Source organism: Loxodonta africana, chromosome 2, assembly GCF_030014295.1.
Source record: "Loxodonta africana isolate mLoxAfr1 chromosome 2, mLoxAfr1.hap2, whole genome shotgun sequence".
Taxonomy (NCBI): Eukaryota; Metazoa; Chordata; class Mammalia; order Proboscidea; family Elephantidae; genus Loxodonta; species Loxodonta africana.
In genome coordinates, this window is record NC_087343.1 from 194889079 (window position 1) to 194909478 (window position 20400).

A 20400-nucleotide genomic window follows, 5' to 3' on the forward strand; every position below is an offset into this window, starting at 1 on the left:
GTCATGTGGCAACTTTGTTTTACCTTTTGAGGAACTGCCAGACGGCTTTCCAAAGTGCCTGCACTATTTTACATTCACATGAGCAATGTATGAGGTTTTGATTTCTCCACATCCCTGCCCGTGCTTGCTATTATCTGTCTTTTTAATAATGGCTTTCTTAGTGGGTATGAAGTAGAATCTCACTGAAGTTCTGATTTGCATTTCCATGATGGCTAATGACGTTGGGCATCATTTCTTGTGCTCACTGCTCACTTCTAGATCTTCTTCAGTGAAACTTCTATTTAGTTCAGAGTCATCTTTTAAACTTTGTGTGTCATCCCTTTGTTGTTGTTGTTAGCTGCCGTCTAGTCGGCCCCCGATTCATGGCCAACCCACACAAAATGGAAGGAAATGCTGATCAGTCCTGCGCCATACCCGTGATTGTTTGCGGGTTGAACTGTTGTGATCTATAGTGTTTTCAGTATTTCCAGAAGTAGATCCCCAGCCTTTCTCCCTAGTCCGTGTTAGTCTGGAAGCTCCCCTGTAACCTGTTCAACATCATCGTAACACAAGCCTCCACTGACAGATGGGTGGTGGCTGCGTGTGAAGTGCATTGGCCAGGAACAGAGTCCTCAGGGATTTCCTTACATAGAATGAAAGCAAAAAAAAAAGTCCCCACAAAATCTACAAGGCCCTATACAATCTCGCCCTGCCTATGGCTTTGAATGTATCTCCCATCTCTCTCCCCTCACTTACTCTGCTCTGACCTCATTGCCTCAAAAGCGACACGACAAGCTTGCTCCCTCCGTAGTCCTTTGCACTTGCTGTTTCCTCTGCCTGGACGTCCGTTTGCACAGTAGCTGTGTGGTCAGACTAGAGAGACCCTCCTGTCTTCCCAATCTCGAGTACCCACCCCCAAGCTCTCTCTAGCATATCTCAAGGTTTCCTTTAATCATTTATTCCTATCTGATACGATCTTTCTTTTATTATTATGGTAAATACACACACACCAATATATATAGTTGCTATGGCTAATTAATGTCACTGAATTGTATGTGTAAAAAATGTTGAAATGGGAATTGCTTTGTTACATGTGTGTATATCTACATCCACATCTATATCACTGAGTCGGAACTGACTCCACAGCAACGGGTTTGGTTTTTTGGATATACGGTATAAAAATATCCAAAAAACCAAACCCGTTGCAGCAGAGTCAATTCTGACTCAGTGATATAGATGTGGATGTAGATATACACACATGTAACAAAGCAGTTCCAATTTCAACATTTTTTTGGATATCTATACGGTATATCGGAAACCCTGGTAGAGTAGTTGTTGAGTGCTACGGCTGCTAGCCAAAAGGTTGGCAGTTCGAATCTGCCAGGCGCTCCTTGGAAACTCTATGAGGCAGTTCTACTCTGTCCTATAGGGTCACTATGAGTTGGAATCAACTCGACGGCAGTGGGTTTGGTTTGATTTTGGCATACTGGATATCTGTATCTATATGTATAAGAAGCCCTGGTGATGAAATTGTTTAGTGCTCGGCTGCTAACCAAAGGATCAGTGGTTTCAACCCAGGTGGGTTCAGTGGCTCCACAGAAAAAAAGACCTGGCAATCAACTCCAGTAAAGATTAAAAAAAAACTCTATCCTATAGAGTCGCTGTGAGCCGGAATCGACTCGATTACAATGGATTTGGTTTTTTGGTTTGGAACATTTTCAAGGTTCCCATGTTGTGGCATGTATCAGGACTTCAATCTCTTTATGGCTGAAAAATATTCCATTTATGTATATGCCACTCACTGTGACCCCGGGTGAGACATCGCCCCTCCCTGGGCCTCAGCTTCTTCATCTGAAAAGCAGTGGAGTCATGACTGGCTGATCTCAAAGGGCCTCTCTAACTCTGCCCTTCTCTGATGTCTTCTTCTGTGAGACAGGCTGCCAGGAGGGCACAGGCTTTTGCAGTGAGAGAAGGGAGGCTAGAGCCAAGTTGGTCACGGATAGGATCAGGCAGCACGGCTGATGGTCGCCAGCTCTGGGGAACAGTCTCCAAAAGCTTGCGGCAGCTTTGACCTATTGTCCAGCCCCCAGACACAGCAAGACAGATCATAAACACCTCCAGCCCCAGCAATGACTCTTACACCTTGGGGTCACTTTCAGCTCCGGAATTGCCCACTCTTCCTGGGAGACTACTCCTCCAGCCTCAGTGTTCTCTTAACATCAGAGGCATTCATTTCACTCATTCAGTCATTCAGCAAACACTCCCTGGGCCCTGCTTGTGCCCGGCCTGGGCAGTGTACTGGCGACCCGGAGATGGATAAATGTGACCCCTGCTGAAGGATGGATCTAATGAGGAGGGCTTACAAGGAGGGAGTAACATAAAAATGATGTCGCAGGGGGACAGATGCAGCCTGTAAGCCATGTGCAAACCACAGAGAACAGAGTCCACTCAGGTGGCCTAGGGGCATCAGGGAAGCATTCGCACAGCTGGGCTTAGAGGTGAAGGGGAGTGCAAAAGGTAGATGGTGTGTCTAGATATTCCAGATTGAGAAAGAACACATGCAAAGCACAGAGCTGCAAAACTGCCAAGAGCCCTCAGGGCATTCAGAGCAATTTGCTTTTGCCCAAGGCCCCAGAGGCTGTGGATGGAGGTAATAGAGGGGTCAAGAGCACTCAGATCTTGAAAAATCTTCAATGCCAGGCTGAGGAGTTTGGACTTCGTTTGGATAGAAGTCATGGAAAGATGTTAGGCTGAGGGTAGAGGTGAGCAGTTTTGTATTTTCTAAAATGCTCTTTCTCCAGACAGCAAGGAGGCAGGTGGGGCTGAGGAGAGAACAGGAGGCCAGGAACCTCGTCAGGATGCAGTTGGTTGTGTCCAAGTGAGCAGTGAGGAGGGCCGGGGCACTGCTGCTGGAGAGAAGGAAACAGATTTAAAAGCTGTTGTAGAGATACAATTTGACAAAGGTGGTATAGGAGGCAGTGGGAGGGGCCTAAGTAGTGAAAGACATGGGAACAGCTGCTGTCAGTCTCGTGGGTCCAGGAAGGCACAAGGACATGGACATGGAAGGCACAAGGAACTGGGGGAGTGGTGTTTTTCAGGTGTCTAGGGAGGGAGAAGAGAGGCAGCAGGACAAAATGGTACAGACCAATGGATTTGGCTTTTTGGAAACCCTGCAATACATAGCACCCTCTGAGAGGGTCCCAGCACAAGCTGGTGGGTTCACTCAAGTCTGCATTCGAGTCCCCAGCTTGATTCGATTCACCTTTGTACTTCCCAAATGCATAGATTCCTTTCCAAAGCCGCACCTTTAATAAACATCCATGGACTCACTTGGAGAAATGCCTTTTTCTACAGGTTTATTACCTGCCTGGGGTTTTTTTTCCTTTAAATTTTTGAATAGGTGAGGCCTTCATGTGGCTCAAAAGTCCAGTACACAAAGGAACAGGGTGAAAGGCCTAGCTCCCACCCCAGCCCCCATCTGCCCTGCCTCCCCCTCCAAAAAAAAAAACAAAGAGATGATCATTTCTGTTAGCTTGTTGTGGCACCTCCCAGACTTTCTTGATGCAAATACAAGGAAAAACAAATATATATGTATATATGCAGTAAAACCCATGAAAACCGGCACCTGGGTAAGGCAGAAAACTGTCAGAGAAGGGAAACATAAATATTTTCCACTAATAGAGAGCGATAGAAAAGTGGTAGGACTGCAGCCTGTCAAAGGCAGAAACTTGCAAGACCCGGAAAAACAAGGCAATCTTGTCGAGTTCTGGCTCTCACAGATTTCACTGTACATGTTTTATTTTTGACACAAAGGGAGCCAATTATACCCACTGTTCCAAACCTTGCTTGCTTTTTTTTTTTTTTTTGGTCACTGTAGAATTAATGCTCAATATAGAAATTTTTGAAAGAAGAAATGTAGAAAGAAGATAGTAATCACATAGAACACCATTCAAAGAAAACCGTTACTACCATCCAGTCTTTCCTCCTCAGCATAAATTTTACTTACTGTTTTTTCCCTGTAAGCTAACAGGACAGGAGTTCATAGTTATAATCATCCTCTATCTACAATTTGCATCTTGGTATTTTTACTTAAATACAGGAATTTTCCCTTATTATTTCATGGCTTCCCAAAAGTGATAGTAGTGGCTCTATTAATTCTACTATGACATAATTTACTCAACCATTCTCTTTTTGAACATATGAAGGTCATTTGCAATATTTGGCTATTGTTACATAAGCCAGTTAAATCTACATTTTTTAAGGTATTTGGGATTGGGCTGATTGGGCATCTTCAGAAAGCCTCGGAATCTGGGCCAGAAGGTAAAAAGCCCATGGTTTGATCTTCTAGGGCTGGGGGTAGGTAGGTCAGGTGTGGTATGGAGATAACTCAAGGAAGATGGGGAACCACTCTGGGCCAAGCATGGTGCTGAGTGCTGTGCATGACATACAGAATTAATATTTACTGAGCACCTACTAAGCGCTGAGCTTTACACACATTTGCCTGCTTGTTCCTCACAACAGCCGTATAACATAGGAACTATTGTTATCTCCAGGGGGCAGTTGCAGTTCAGTGGTAGAACTCTCTCCTTCCATGCAGGAGACCTGGATTAGATTCCCAGCCAGTGCACCTCAAGCACAGATACCACCAGTCTGTCAGTGGAGGCTTGCATATTTCTAGAATGCTGAACAGGTTTCAGCAGAGCTTTCAGACTAAGACTGAGATCCACTTCTGAAAATCAGTCAATGAAAACTCCATGGGTTACATATGATCCCATTCACAACCGATCATGGGAATGGCTCAGGACTGGGCAGGATCTCATTCTGTTGTACATGGGATTACCATGAGACATTGTTACCTCCCGTCTACAGTTAGGGAATCAGAGGCAGAGAGAAGTGGAGACATTGCTCGGGCAGCAAAGAGAAGCATAGAGTCAGAACCTAACTCACGTAATTGGCTCTAGAAGAGCCTTGCTCTTAACCTTCATGAACCCCTCAACACCCTGGTAGGATTATAATCTTCATTTGTTATGGATTGAATTGTGCCCTCCCCCAAAAAATAAGTGCTGTAAATCCAGGTGGCGTCACAGCTCCCTCAAGGGTACAGGGGGTGCGAACCACACCAGGTGACACTGGCAGAGGGGATGACACCAAAATGGGTGTTTAAAAAAAAATCCCTGTAGTTAGTTACAACAACAACAAAACATTTTTGTAAACCAAGTTTACATGTATCAATATACCTACAAGGCTAAAACTCTATGCTAATTTACTTTTCGAATCTTCTAATGCACTCCAGTCAGAGCTGTCATTATTAGCCAATTACAGTGACGCTTCAGATCATGTGGTTTCATTCTTATGCACTACAAGCACAGGCTATTGTTTTCGTTGCTGCCGGTGTTTGTATAGTGACTCATTTTGTCAAATTTTCTGGCTTTTAGCTACAATATTGTGGTAATTAGTATTTGTGAACCTACACACAATAACTTTTTTGAGAATGAAGTAGTGATTAAAGGAAAAGAAGGAGTGATATACAGGAATTACGATCTATAAATAACAGCAGTACAAAAAACATTACGAAGCATTCTGTATGGTCTGCTATGGAAGAAGGCCACAGAGGTGGTGGTGACACCATGAGCTTACCACACTGGGTGACACCAACCCTAGTGATGCCACTGGTAAATCCTAACCTCTATGTCTAGGGTTATAATCCCATTAGGGATCGATTGTCTTTGTTATGTTAATGAGGCAGGATTAGTGTATGGTGTATCTTGAGTCAATCTCTTTTGAGATATAAAAGAGATTGAACAAACAAGTGAGCAAGCAGAGATGGGGAAGAGAGATGCCAAGCCACATGAAGGCTGTCCAGGAGCAGAAACTCAAAAGAACAGACCCTCTTCCAGATCCAACAGACAGAGAGCCTTCCCCTAGAGCCGGCACCCTGAATTCAGACTTCTAGCCTCCTAAACTGTGAGAAAATAAATGTGTTTGTTAAAGCCTTCCATTTGTGGTATTTCTGTTACAGCAGCACTGGATAACTAAGACATCATTTTACAGAACAGGAAATTGGGGCTCCAAGCAAAGTCCCCTGGCCATAATGGCCTAACTGGTAAGTATCAGAGCTGGGATTAGAACCCACTGCAGCAGGGTGAAAGGACTCTTGTTCATCAGGAGCCTGGGGCTGAGATGAGAGGCAGGCTAGGAGGAAGGGCTGAGGAGAATTCCAGAGTGCCATTCTGAGGGCTGACAAGGTCAAACTCATGTAGAGTGAGGTGAAAGGCATTCAAAGAAGCTGAGGGAGGAGAGAGCAAAGTCATGGGCAGAGCTGTCAAAATTCGGGAGGGGGTGCAGGAGAAGCAGGGAGAGGACAAGGCTCAGCCCAGTGTTGAATTGAGGAAGAAAGTAGAACAGTGTTGATGCAGAGCAGTTTCCACACTTTCCCAGGGCGAGGTCCTGCTTGGTTAAAATAGTTTTTTACAGAAGTTTCCGAACATACAGAGCAGTAGAGACAAGAAGCCCAGTGCTCATTCCCCTCCCCAGTGCAACAATTTCCACCTTATGTCAATCATCTTTCTTCCATCTCCTCACCCCACGTATATGTTTGTCTGTTCACTTGCATATTTTAAAGTAAATAAAATATATTTCAAAGTAAATTCAAGACACTAAGGAACTTTGTTCATAAAAATTCCAGTGTTCATTTCTAACTGATGAGTTCATGACTCCTTACCATTATTGCACCTGAGACAATTGCAGAATGAATAATGCTTCCTTCGTATATTCTGATGTTGCTGTGTGCTGTGGAGTTGATACTGACTCCTAGCGACCCTATAGGGCAGAGTAGAACTGCCCCATAGGGTTTCCCAGGCTGTAAGCTTTCCAAGAACAGATCGATAGGTCTTTCCTCCTGCAGAGCGACTGACCTTTGGGTTGGCAACTGAGAGCTTAACCATTGCACCACCAAGTGCTCCTTAGTATATTCCAGTACCTGAGCCTGTATCCAAGAGTTTTGTTTGGATCAGGATCCAAACAAGGTCCACATGTGACATTTAGATATGATATCTCTGAAAGGACCCCTCTTCAAGCTTTAAACAAGCTTTGAAACTCCACTAAAGGGGTTTTGCATTTTCTGTTCACAGACTGAGCAGAACCACAAAGGCCAGTGGCATCTGTAACTTGATATTCCTTTTCTAAGGTAGCTGAATTTTATTAGCATCAAGAGCAGCTACCTCAAGGTGACAAAGTCCGGTGTCTCAGAGGCCTGGCGGGTGGCGAGAACCAGACCACCTGGGCTAGGTTCTGGCCCTATTGCTTCTCTCTGCAGCCTGAGTGATGTCTTGGTGCCTGTCTACCTTCAATTCCCTAACTGTGTTATTGTTAGCTGTCGTCAAGTTGGCCCTCGACTCATGGTAACCCCATGCACAGCGGGAGAAAACGCTGCCCGATCCTGCACCATCTTCATGATCAGTTGTGGATCGGACGTTTGTGATTCTTAAGCTTTTCATTGGCTGATTTTCAGAGGTAGATCACCAAGCCTTTCTTCCTAGTACATCTTAGCCTGGAAGCTCCCCTGAAACCTGTTTGGCACCATAGCAACACACAGGCCTCCAATCACAGACACATGGTGGTTGCACATGAGATGCATTGGCCAGGAATCGGACCTAGGTCTCTCTCCTGGGAAGCAAGAATTCTACCACTGAACCAACATTGCCCCCTACCTTAACTGTAGACTGGTAATAACAATAAAAAAAAAAAAAAAAATTGCCATCAAGTCGATTCCAACTCATAGGTGACCCTATAGCACAGAGTAGAACTGCTGCAGAGGGTTTCCAAGGAGCAAGCAGCTGGTGGATTTGAACTGCCAACCTTGTGGTTAGCAGCCAAGCTCTTTAACCACTATGCCATCAGGGCTCTGGAGATGACAACAGTCCCTACATTATATGGCCATTGAGAGGACTAAAAGGATGAATGTATGTAAAGGTTGGCACTTAGTAGGTGGTCCACATAGTGTACAAGCACTCAGCACCATGCTTGGTCCAGATTGGTTCCAAGCCTTCCTCCAGCTCCTCATTCGCCTCTCTCCTGCCCCACCCTGTGCCCTCTCAATGCAGGATCGCATCTACAGCCCCTTCTTCATGAGGCTCTCAGCAGCTTTCCCCAAACCTATCACTTAGGGAAGCTCTGCTGGGGGAGAGGGGGAGAAGCATGCCTGCAGAGGGTGTGGGGGGAAGCCACCGCTAAGCCCCAACCTTCAGGGGGCTGGTGGAAATGTGGCCCAGGACTGTTTTTCAAAAGAAGCTGGAAATTTGGATTTTTACATAAAATCTAATTTTTTGAAATATTGTTCTTTCTCCCCCATAAACACGACTTGAAGCAAATAACACTCTTCAGCAGTGTGTGGCCGTTAGTTTGGTCTTTGCTGCCCATGCATTTGAAAACAGGCAAGATGCATGTCACTGGTTGTGTCACCACACTGTGATTGATGTCCTCACTGGTAATAACACCCTCGCCTCCTGCACACCCCATGCTCACAGACACGCACGCCACTGCAGCCAGGAACCACTGGTCTGCACATGCTTGTGAAGGAAAGGAGATTTACTTGACCCAGAGCAGAAGATCTTGCTGGGTCCACATCAGACACTAAACTGTGGGCTCCTCAAGGGCAGACGGGGTCTTACACAGCACAGGACTGTCACAGAGCAGTAGTCAGCAAACTTCCACTGGGGGTTGAGGAACTGGGGGTCTCTGGAGTGAAGAATGGTGGACCCTGGGAGCCCACGAGCTCTGGGTGGCTCCAGAGAGCTGAGCTGGGCCACAGGGAGGAATTGGCAGGCAGGCAAGCAAGCTTGGGATCAGCGTGAGGGGATCTTGCTAACAGTGCTGCCCAGAGATACAGTGAGCTGTCCCTCCTCCTTCACTGGAGCTGTCAGGGGAAGGCCTCACTCGACTGCCCCTCTGACCACGTCTCACACTATCATTCATTAAATCCTTCAGCAATCTTTGGAGTAAGTTATTATTACCTCCATTTCCCAAATAAGAAAATTAAGGCACCCGGAGAGTCTCTGGTGACTTTATGAGTAAGATCGCTAAAAGGTCCTCCTCACCAGGAGATCCGTTGCTCCCCAGTGTGGCCACAGAAAAGGGAATGACCCCCCCATCTTCGGAGGTAATCAAGGAGAGGCAGCCTGGCCATTCATCTGATATGCTGGACAGGAAAATCTTACATACTCAGCTTACTGAGTTATTTCTTGGTCTCCACTCAGCTAGAGTATGATTCAGAGACCCAGCAGTGCCTCTCCCCTAACACTCTCTCTTCCTCTCCCCTCCCTTCCCCACTACTGGATCAGCAGTGTGCCTGAGAACACTGAAAAAAAGCCAGGTTGCAAATGGCAGATGTAACCACTGGCCCAGAGAGAACCTCCAAGACCCTTGAGCCCACCAGGGGCCCTTTGAAGAGTCTGTACAATTCAAATTGCTGCCTAATTCCATTCTCCTCACTGGCCAAAGACAGGCCACATCTGTGATGGCAAAAATCCCTTGATTCACTTTGCCAACCCCTATTTGGATGTGGGCCTGTAACAAATGCTTACAGAACCTCATGTGTGTGCAATGGGAGCAACAGACATGGGCCCTGCACCCCAAGGGCTTACACTTGTCTAGCAAGGACCAACAGAGAAACAAGGATGAGCATAAATGGTGTTTAATTACAGGTGCAATGAGTGCATCTGATCTCTTTGGAGAGGGTTAGTAGAGGGTGGGTGATGCTTTGGGGGAACCAAAGAAGGCTAGTGTGGCCAGGAGCCTCTGAATAAGGTGAAGAGAAGTTTGGATTAATACTAGAAAGGTCTCCAGTGGCCAGATCACCTGGGTCTTGTGGGCCACAGGACCGGTAAACCAGTTGCCGTTGACTTGATTTTGACTCATGGTGACCCCGAATGTGTCAGAGTAGAACTGTGCTCCTCAGGGTTCTCAATGGCTGGTTTTTCGAAAGCAGATCACCAGGACTTTCTTCCAACGTGCTTCTGGCTGGACTTGAACCTCCAGCCTTTCAGTTAGCAGCTTAGGGCATTAACACTTTTCACCACTGAGGGACTCAGAGCCACGGGGGTGAGGCTGGGTTTTCTCAGAAGAGCGGAGGGCAGGTTTAAGCAGGAGTGTTTTGACAAAGTTCACTCTTTAAGAAATCTCAGGGCACCTAGTTAGTTTTCTTTGTAGTCTCCATATATTGTACTCTGACAGCATGGCGGTGTCCTGGCCCCAGGACCAGGTTCCAGCTCTATAAATTCCCTGTCACTTCCCACCCTGGCCTTTAGCCCCACTTCCTTAAGGTCATTCCTCTGCTCCCAACCCGAACACAGTCCCATTTGGGCTGTGCAGACCGTCCAGGGCTCACAGAGCTGCACCCAGTACTCAGACCACTTCAAATGGACATCCATGATTATTTGGAGGGCTTGTTGCTTCCCCCCATCTGGCGACCTTGGATGCCTTTTCTCACAAGAAACATAGCCAAGAGCTTCCAAGAGAAGACCAGAGAACAGCCGTGGGAAGGGAAGGGACATTTACTGAGGAGCCATTATGCATCTAGCACTATCCCTTTACTTTCACGTTTCATCTTCCCACCACTGTATGCTGTGATGCTGTGCCCATTTACAGATGGGTAAACTCAGCCTGACAGGGGCAGAGGTGGTTCGGTGGTAGAATTCTCTCATTCCATGTAGGAGATCTGGGTGCGATTTCCGACCAACGCACTGCATGCATGGCCACCACCCATCTGTCGGTGGAGACTTGAGTGTTGCTATGTTACTGAATAGGTTTCAGTGGAGCTTCCAAACTAAGATAGACTAGGAAGAAAGACCTGGTGATTACTTCCAAATGTCAGCACTGAAAACCTTATGGATCACAAAGCTCTGATCAACAACCAGTGACGGGGATGGCACAGGACTGGGAAGCGTTTCGTTGTGCATGGAGTCACCGTGAGTGACCGTCTCCATGGCAGCTAACTACAGCAACGAACTGAGCTTCAGAGGATGAGTTACCAAGCAATATCGTGAAGAAGCCATCGAGCCAGCTTCCAAACCCAGGTCTACCTGGCCTCTTACCACTACATGGTGTCAGCTTCCTGGGATGAGGAAAATGTTTTCCCAAATATGTGATCCTGAGATGGATTAGGGTGGCCAGTGGTACAGAAATCCACCAACATTCAGTCATACAGTGAGAAGGCTCATTTTTTAGTTCTCCTCAAACCTCCTTCTTTATGTCAAAGAGACAGTCTCAGTTTGGTGCTGATGCGTCTCTACCACCTCTAACACATGCCAACTCCCTTTCCAACAAAAAGAGGGTTAGGTGGGGCCCTTCAGGCAGTAGAAGCTACATAGAACTTAACAACGCTGGTTTTGTTTTCACTGTATTTATTTTTAGGGTGAGGAGGTATTGGTGGTTCAGTGGTAGAATTCTCACCTTCCACGTGGGAGACTCAGGTAAGATTTCCGGCCAACGTACATCATGTGCAGCCACCACCCATCTGTCAGTGGAGGCTAGCGTGTTGCTAGGATGCTGAACAGGTTTCAGGGGAGCTTCCAGACTAAGACAGCATAGGAAGAGAGGCCTGGTGATCTACTTCCAAAAATCAGCCAATGAAAACTCTGTGGATCTCAACAAAACCAATCCACAACCAATCATGGGGATGGCGGGGTGGGGCAGGACGGGGCATGGTTTCATTCCATTGCGCATGGAGTTGCCATGAGTCAGGGGCCAATTCTGATGGCAACTAACAACATTGAGGGAAAGTTATTCTGGTACTCTGTTTACTGTAATGATAAAACCATTATTTTTGCAATAAATTCAATCACTTTAAAGAAAAATATAAATAAAAACTAGAATTGGAATTATGTGGATTTGGCAAAAATCACAGAGGTGGTGCCTAAACAAATGAGGTTTGGGAAATGCAAAAGGAGCAGGGCAGGATAAGCCGTAGGGACTTAGTAGCAGGGAGGGCTGGATTCCTCCGACTCTCCCTTTGAGCAGCCGTGTGACTCCAGCCTGGACACTCGCTTCTCTGTGTTACAGCTGCAAAATGGACTAATAGTGACTGCCCTGGCTGCTTCACAGAATGCTCAAGCAGGACTCACAGTGAGACAATGGGCTTGTGGAAGGGCCTTGGAAAGTGGAGGAGGTCAGAGAGGATTAAATAAGATAACCAGTGTATGCAAATGTTCCTGGCAAATGTTAGCTGTTTGCCGCTGATATCCTTAAGGTGACCTGGCTGGCTGCAGAACATTTGCCTGTAAGAGCAAGCTTTACCTTGCTGGAAGGGCAAGACCTGCATGGAACAAAAACTGGAGGAGAGGAACACAGAGAGGAAGGAAAAGACAAAGGTGGGGAGGGAAGCTGCTGCTGCTGATGGTGGTGATGATGATGATGTTGGTGATGATAGCAAAGACAATGGTGATGGTGGTGTTGAGAATGGCCATGATGATGGTGGAGGCGGTGACGATGGTGATCATGATGGTGATCATGGCAGTGATGGCTATGATGATGGTGGTGATGGCAATGGTATTGGTGATGATGAGTCCAGTCGGAGGACCTGAGGGCTGTTTAGTGTAGAAGAGTAAAGACCCTGGAAGACGTGGTACACTTGAGGGCTTTCTGGAAAAAGGGACTCAAACTTGTTAACCAGGGTCTCAGGTTCTTCAAGAATCTGCAAAAAATGTCTGCAAACTGACCAAAAAAAAAAAAAAGTGCTAGATCCAAAATACAAAAAGAAAACCACAAAATTGCAAGTAATAACTGTTTAATTGAATATCTCCAAACATAACATTATGCCAGCTAGTCTATGGCAGCTAATTCTAGTAAATAGTCATATAAATTATATTTACTGTGGAATGTGCATATACTGTGATGTTTTTGTTATGCAGTGGGGTACAGCCTCCAGAAGGAAGAGTGTGTAGGGCCCTGTAAATGTCTTTAAATGGCTGTGACTGATTGGCAAATACCTCAAAAGATAGTGAGCCCCCTATCATTGGGGTCATGCAAGAAGAGCTAGGATGTCTGCCTCTCTAGGGTGGTATAGAAAGGGTTCCTGAACACCAGTGACCACTGTGTTTTGTTTCTACCCAGAGCCCACCTATTTCATTGTTTTTAGGGCTCATGATTCCTCCCCCCCACACACACACATAAATAACAGTTGTCATCGAGTCAATTCCAAGTCATTGCAACCACATGTGTATCAGAGTAGAACCGTACTCCACAGGGTTTTCAACGCTAATTTTTCAGAAGTAGATAGCCAGACCTTTCTTCTGTGACATCTTTCTCCATAGAGTTGCTGGAAGAAATCTTTGAGATATTCGAAGCCTATGTCCTCATCTAACTGCTGAGGAAACTGAGGCCCAAAAGGGGTATGAAACACAGCAAGTCAGAGCCACACCAGGGACGCAAACTCAGTATCCAAATTCCTAGCCAGTGCTGTTTCCACCCCAGCTCCTGTCCCCCACTCCCCTGTCCCCTCCCTGCAGTTTTGCTTCTGGGTGGCCAAGATTTGTGCCTCCTTACAGACACAAGCCAGGTCTCAACTCTCCCAGAAAAACAAAGGCAGAGCTTGCAGCTCTCCTGGCCCAACCCCACCCTGGACACTCCCTCCTCAGGCCTTCCTCACATTTGCCAGCCCACTGCTGGTGGTGGACTTTGGCCAAGTCACAAAACACTCGTAAACCTCAATTTCCTCACCTGTAAAATGGAGATAAATAATGATACCGATGTAATACGGTTGTTTCAGAGATTAAATGGGATAAAGTATGTATAAAGTACTTAGAATATTGCCTGGCACTGTCAAAGTGCACAATAAATGGAATAGCATATTGTTATTATTGTTATTTTCAATACTCATTTAGCCAATCCAATAAATATTAATTCAGCTCCAAAAATGCCAGTCAGGGAGCAAGCAGGGTAAACCATGGCCCTATGGAGCTCTTCTTCTAGTAGGGAGAGACAAAGAGTGAACAAAGAGAGACACAAGAAAAATACCAAGGAAAAACATGCTACGCAGAAGAGGAAATCAGGGGTGGGGGGCAAGAGAGAGGGTGAAGGGAAATATTTTTGGTGGTCACCTGCAGAGCTAATATTTCCTCTGAGTGTGAATGCATAGATTGGGCAGAACACATGCAGAGCTTCAAGGAGGAATGAATGTGGAACCTCCAAGGAACTGAGGCAGGTCAGTGTGGGGAAGTGTCCTGACGGAGGCATGGGAGGAAACAGGAGATCAGAGAGGTTAAAAATCAGAGATCACAGATTCTGCAGGGCCTTGTGAGCCAAGGAAAGAGTGTGACGGCACAGCTTCAGTGAGGTATGAGCAGGCGGTGGTGTTATTGGATTAAAAGGCCCACACCAGGAAGGTTGGTAGATGTCACAAAGGTCCAGGCAAGAGATGATGAGGGTCTGGACAAGGATGGTGACAGCTGAAAAGGAAAGTAGATGTATTCAAGATATATGTATGTATGTGTGTTTATATTTATATATATGTATATGGAGCCCCTGGGTGCTGCAAACAGTTAATGTGCTTGGCTGCTAAGTGAAAAGTTGGAGGCTCAAATCCACCCTGAGACCCCTTGGAAGAAATACTAGTAATCTATTTAAAAAAAAAATGTGCCATTGAAAACTCTATGGAACACAGTTCTACTCTGACACACATGGGGGTCACCATGAGTTGGAATCAACTGGACAGCAGCTGGTAAATGCATGTATATATATATGTTGTTGTTCTTAGGTGCCATCAAGTTGGTTCCGACTCATACTGACCCTGTGTACAACAGAACAAAACACTGCCTGGTCCTGCACCTTCCTCATAGTCGTTGCTATGTTTGAGCCCATTGTTGCAGCCACTGTGTCAGTCCATCTCATTGAGGGTCTTCCTCTTTTTCACTGACGCTTTATTAAGTATGATGTCCTTCTCCAGGGACTGGTCCCTCCTGATAACATGTCCAAAGTACATGAGATGAAGTGTTGTCATCCTTGCTTCTAATGAGCATTCTGGCTGTACTTCTTCTGAGACAGATCTGTTCTTTCTTCTGACAGTGCGTGGTAGAGTCAATATTCTTCACCAACACCTCAATTCAAAGGCACCAATTCTTCAGTCCTTATTCATTCTCCAGCTTTGCAAGCGTATGTGGCAACTGAAAACACCATGACCTGAGTCAGGAGCACCTTGGTCCTCAAAGTGACATCTTTGCTTTTTAACACTTTAAAGAGGTCTTTTTGCAGCAGATTTGTGCAATGCAATGTGCCCTTTGATTTCTTGACTGCTGCTTCCATGAGTATTGGTTGTGGACCCGAATAAAATGAAATCCTTGACAACTTCAATCTTTTCTTTGTTTATTGTGATGTTCTTATTGGTCCAGCTGTGAAGATTTTTGTTTTCTTTATGTTGAGGTTTAATCCATACTGGAGGCTGTAGTCTTTGATCTTCATTAGCAAGGTTGTGTCGTCTGCATAATGCAGGTTGTTAATGAGTCTTGCTACAATCCTGATGCCCCATTTTTCTTCATATAGTCGTTTCTCAAGTTATTTACTCAGCATACGGATTGAATAAGTATGGTGAAAGGATACTACCCTGACACACACCTTTCTTGACTTTAAACCACACAGTATCCCCATGTTCTGTTCAAATGCCTGCCTCTTAGTCTATGTACAGGTTCCTCACGAGCATAATTAAGTGTTCCGGAATTCCCATTCTTCGCAATGTTATCCATAATCTGTTATGATCCACACAGTCGAATGCCTTTGCATAGTCAATGAAATGCACATAAACATCTTTCTGGTTTTCCCTGCTTTCAGCCAGGATCCATCCGACATCAGCAATGATATCCCCAGTTTCATGACCTCTTCTGAATCTAGTTTGAATTTCTGGCAGTTTCCTGTCGAACTGCTGCAGCCACTTTTGAATAATCTTCAGCAAAATTTTACTTGTGTGTAATATTAATGATATTGTTGTTTGATAATTTTCGCATTCTGTTAGATCACCTTTCTTTGAAATGGGCACAAATATAGATCTCTTCCAGTTAGTTAGCCAGATAGCTGTCTTCCAGATTTCTTGGCACAGATGAATGAGCACTTCCAGTGCTGCATCCGTTTGTTGAAACGTCTCAACTGGTATTCTGTCAACTTCTGGAGTCTTGTTTTTTGCCAGTGCCTTCAGTGCGGCTTGGACTTCTTCCTTCAATACCACCTGTTTTTGATCATATGATACCTCCTGAAATGGTTGAACACCAATTCTTTTTGATACAGTGACTTTGTGTATTCTTTCCATCTTCTTTTGATGCTTCCTGCATCGTTTAATATTTTCCCTGTAGAATCCTTCAGTATTGCAATTCTAGGCTAGAATTTTTTCTTCAGTTCTTTCAGCTTCAGAAATGCCAAGTGTGTGCTTCCCTTTTGGTTTTCTAACTCTAGGTCTTTGCACATTCATTATAATACTTTACTTTGTCTTCTCGAGTCATCCTTTAAAATGTTCTGTTCAGCTTTTACTTTATCATATCTTCCTTTTGCTTTAGCTGCTCTACATTCAAGAGCAAGTTTCAGAGTCTCTTTGGACGTCCATTTTGGCCTTTTCTTTCTTTCTTGTCTTTTTAATGATCTCTTGCTTCTTTCACATATGAGGTCCTTGATGTCACTCCACAACTTGTTTGCTTTGTCTTTTTTTTTTTTCTTAGTGGGGGGTTGTTTATTATGTTATATATTGTATACGTATGGTATAAATACCATATATAACATAATAAACCCCCCAAAAAAACTCATTACCATGAAGTCAGTTCCTATTCAGTGACCCCATAATATATTTATATGTATTTTATAAATATGTGTACATCTTTCAGAGGTAGGCTCCCAGGGCTTGCTGATGGATTGGGTGTTGGGCATGATGCCTCCGTGTGTGGCCTGAACAGCTCGGTGGAGGAAGGCTGGAGGAGGAACATGATAGGAAAGGACATCATGGGCCTCCCTCAGTCCCACACTTCCCACTTTACAAACATGCGGGTACCCACAATATCCGGAAAGGGTAGATCTATAGGGACCGAGAGCAGATTTTGGTTGCCAGGGGCCGGGGAAGGGAGGATGGGGAGTGACTGCTAATGGATACAGAGTTTCCTTTTAGGGCCATGATAATGCTTTGGAACTAGAGGTAGTGGTTGCAAAACATCGTGAGAGTATTAAGTGCCACTGAATCCGTTCACTTTAAAGTGATTAATTTTATGTTATGTGAATTCTAACTGGATTTTAAAAAAAGTGAAGGGGAAATAAAGACTCTTTCAGATAAACAAGAGCTGAGGGAATTTGTCTTCAGATGTGGGTTCAGGGTCCCACGTGGATCTATGGCAGAGGCCCCTACCTCAGGGATGAGAAACAGCTCAGCCAGAACCAGTCCCCCAAGGAGCCAGTGAGTGACTGAGCTGGACTAGATGCGTGTGTGTTCTGGGTGAACGGTGCCTGTGGAAGCTCACTGACTATGTGGAATAAGACCTGGTTCAAAGCCCTGCCTGCCTCATTACTAGCTCTGTGGCCTTAGGCAAGCAACTTTACCACTGTTGTTGCCTGATTAGGATCCGTGACCTGGAGCAGCCAAGCCACTGAAATGTACTCCAAGTCAGAAAGAGTGAGAAAGTTTATTTAGGAGATGCACCCCACTGAGATCCATCTCCGACAGTAATGCAGACTGTCTCTATAGAATCCCAAAAAGCAATTTTACAATAGAGCTTACATAGAATTTTTACAAGGGTCAGAAGTGTCTTTGTAGCCCGCAGATGGCATGGCCGGAGGAATTATTCATTACAAGATAGTGACAAGAGACTCTTTATCAGCCTAAAGATATACATGAGCACTAATCTCCACGCGGGGGTCCTAAGTCACAAGTGATTGGACAGAACAAAACAAAGTTATTTACATCAGATCAAAACAAAGAAGAAAGTCATTAGCATTAGATCAAAACAAAGTCATTAACAAAGGTATGTGAAGGAGGAGGCAGGCAGAGGGAGAAAAAAAACTTACAGGTTCATCATGGCGTTAGTTATGTCAAGCTCTCAGTCGCCCAGTTTGAAAAGGAGAAAACATGCTGGGGAGCATTAAGGTCACACTGTGAATCTCCGTTTCATCATCTGTCAAATGTGTACAATAATAGCCTCTGCCTGGCGTATGGTAGGCACTCAGTAAATGGAAGCGGTGGGTGTACTGGCTTCTGGTCCAGGTCGCCTTCCCCTCAATGTGATGGCAAAGCAGTGATATTCATCAAAATCAAATATCCACTTTGACCACACCATCCAGCACTGGGCTGACAGGTACCCGTCCCAGGGGCAAGTGGGAATGTTCTCTCGACTAGAACCTGCCTCAAATTCTAGACAACGTGAAGATCACCTTTCAGCCTGTGCAGAGGGGCCCCACCAAGGGGGCTGCCATGCTTGGAACAAGCTCCACTAGAGAACAGAAGCAAAAACAGCCCTGGTTCTGGTTCTCCTGTGGCTCAGCAGAAATGAGAGGGAGGGACTAGGCTCAGACCTACTGAGAGGCCAAGGCCCTTCTTTCTAATGAACTGAGCCTTCCCAAGAAGTCCTTTCCTGCTGTCAGGGCTTTTACCAGATGCCCAGCCCCCTGTGGGGAAGGAGTTAGAAATCTGCAGCCACAGAGAGGATGGTGGAGAAGTGTACTGAGCTGCACAGGCACAAACAGTCATGCTGTCGGTTTTAAACGCCAACAGTATGGTTTCTTTCTCTGTATGAAAAGCCAGATTTGTATTGACAGAGAACAGGGACTCTGGAGTCAGACAGACCTGGGTCCAAATCTTGACTTTTCCACTGACTGGTTACGAGACTTGGGGCAAGTCTCTTACTTTTTCTGACCCTCAGCCTTCCTATTTGTAAAACAGGGAAAACAAGAATCCCTTCTTTCAAGGTTGTGATAGAGATTAAAGGAGACAATGTATATAGAGCCTCAGGCAGGCCTGGCGTGGAGCAAGCATTCTATATACGCTAACTTATGCTAATTAACAATGGCTTTGTCTTTTTGGATAACCAAAAAACCAAACCCAGTGCTGTCCAGTCATCCCGACTCATAGCGACCCTACAGGACAGAGTAGAACTGCCTCATAGAGTTTCCAAGGAGCACCAGGCAGGTTCAAACTGCTGACCTTTTGGTTAGCAGCTGTAGCACTTAACCACTACACCACCAGGGTTTCCATGGTGATACATACACAAGGTAAAAAAATTCAAGAGGTCCCAGAGGGGATAGGATTAAAAATAAGCCTCCCTTCCACCCTCGTCCCAGCCACCCGGCTCCCTCCCTGGAGGCAGTCATTGTTACCATCTTCACAAGTGTCCTTCCTGAGCTAGTCTACCCTGCCCATGTAAAGATGTATAGATAGACGCACACATACACACACATATCCCCCCTTTTACTACCACACTCAGCACTTTTGTGGAGACCATCCTGTCCCAATCCAGACAACTGAAGTCCATCCTTCTAATGGTGGTATTCTGTATTCTGCGGTGTAGGCATTTACATTATTCTCAGCCTTTGCTACTACAAACAGTGTTGGGGTAGATCACAGGACAAATTCCTACAAGTGCACTTGCTGGGTCAGTAGTCTGAGTGCTTTTAATGTTAATGGATTTGCCATAACAGATCTCAACTCAAATATCACCTCTTTGGGGAAGCCGTCTATATCCTTCAGACCAGGTCAGGTCCTTCCATTCCATGTTTCTGTGGCTCCACGCACCTCCCCTTTGTACTTCAACTCATAGCAACCCTATCGGGCAGAGCAGAACTGCCTCTTAGGGTTTCCAAGGCATGGTTGGCTGGTGGATTGCAACTGCCGACCTTTTTGGTTGGCAGCGGAGCTCTTAACCACTATGCCACCAGGGCTCCTGGTATAACTGTTAGCATAACTGCAATTAAGTAAGCAGCTCTATGGTCAGCTACTTAATGTTTGCCAAGCTCCAAGGTCTGTCTGTCTTGCTCACTGCCCATATTCGTTTCCTACGGCTGCTGCAACAGAGTATACAAATTAGGTGGCTTATAAAAACAGAAATTTGTTGTTTCACAGTTCTGGGCTCTGGGAGTTTGAATTCAGGGTGTTGGCTGTGTTGATTCCTTCTGAAGTTTTGAGGGACAATCTGTTCATGCTTCTCCTAGCTTCTGGTCATGACCATCTTCCCTCTGTGTGTCTGTGTCTCTTCTCCTCTTCTATAGGACAATACTCATATTGGATTGTTGTTGTCATTAGTTGCCCTCGAGTTGGCCCCAACTCCTGGCAGCCCCATGTTCAACAGAACAAAACACTGTGCAGTCCTGGACATTCTTCACAATCGCTGGTATGCTCAAGTCTATTGTTGCAATCACTGTGTATTTTGAGTGTCTTCCAACCTAGAGGCTCATCTTCCAGAACTATATTAGATA

General features: G+C 45.5%; 1 protein-coding gene across 13 annotated transcripts in view; it reads left to right on the forward strand.

The window, feature by feature from the left end:
* The window catches only part of HRH2 (histamine receptor H2), a 77430-nt gene that overhangs the window by 8256 nt on the left and 48774 nt on the right, over positions 1–20400 (forward strand). For 2 of the 13 annotated variants that reach the window (XR_010321025.1, XR_010321024.1), the window contains exon 1: positions 1188–11447. The exons of 5 other annotated variants lie outside the window; for them this stretch is intronic. The gene's annotated coding sequence lies outside the window, so the exon portion shown is untranslated. 6 more of the 13 variants (XM_064279165.1, XM_010592685.3, XM_064279167.1 and 3 more) reach the window with 6 other exon arrangements.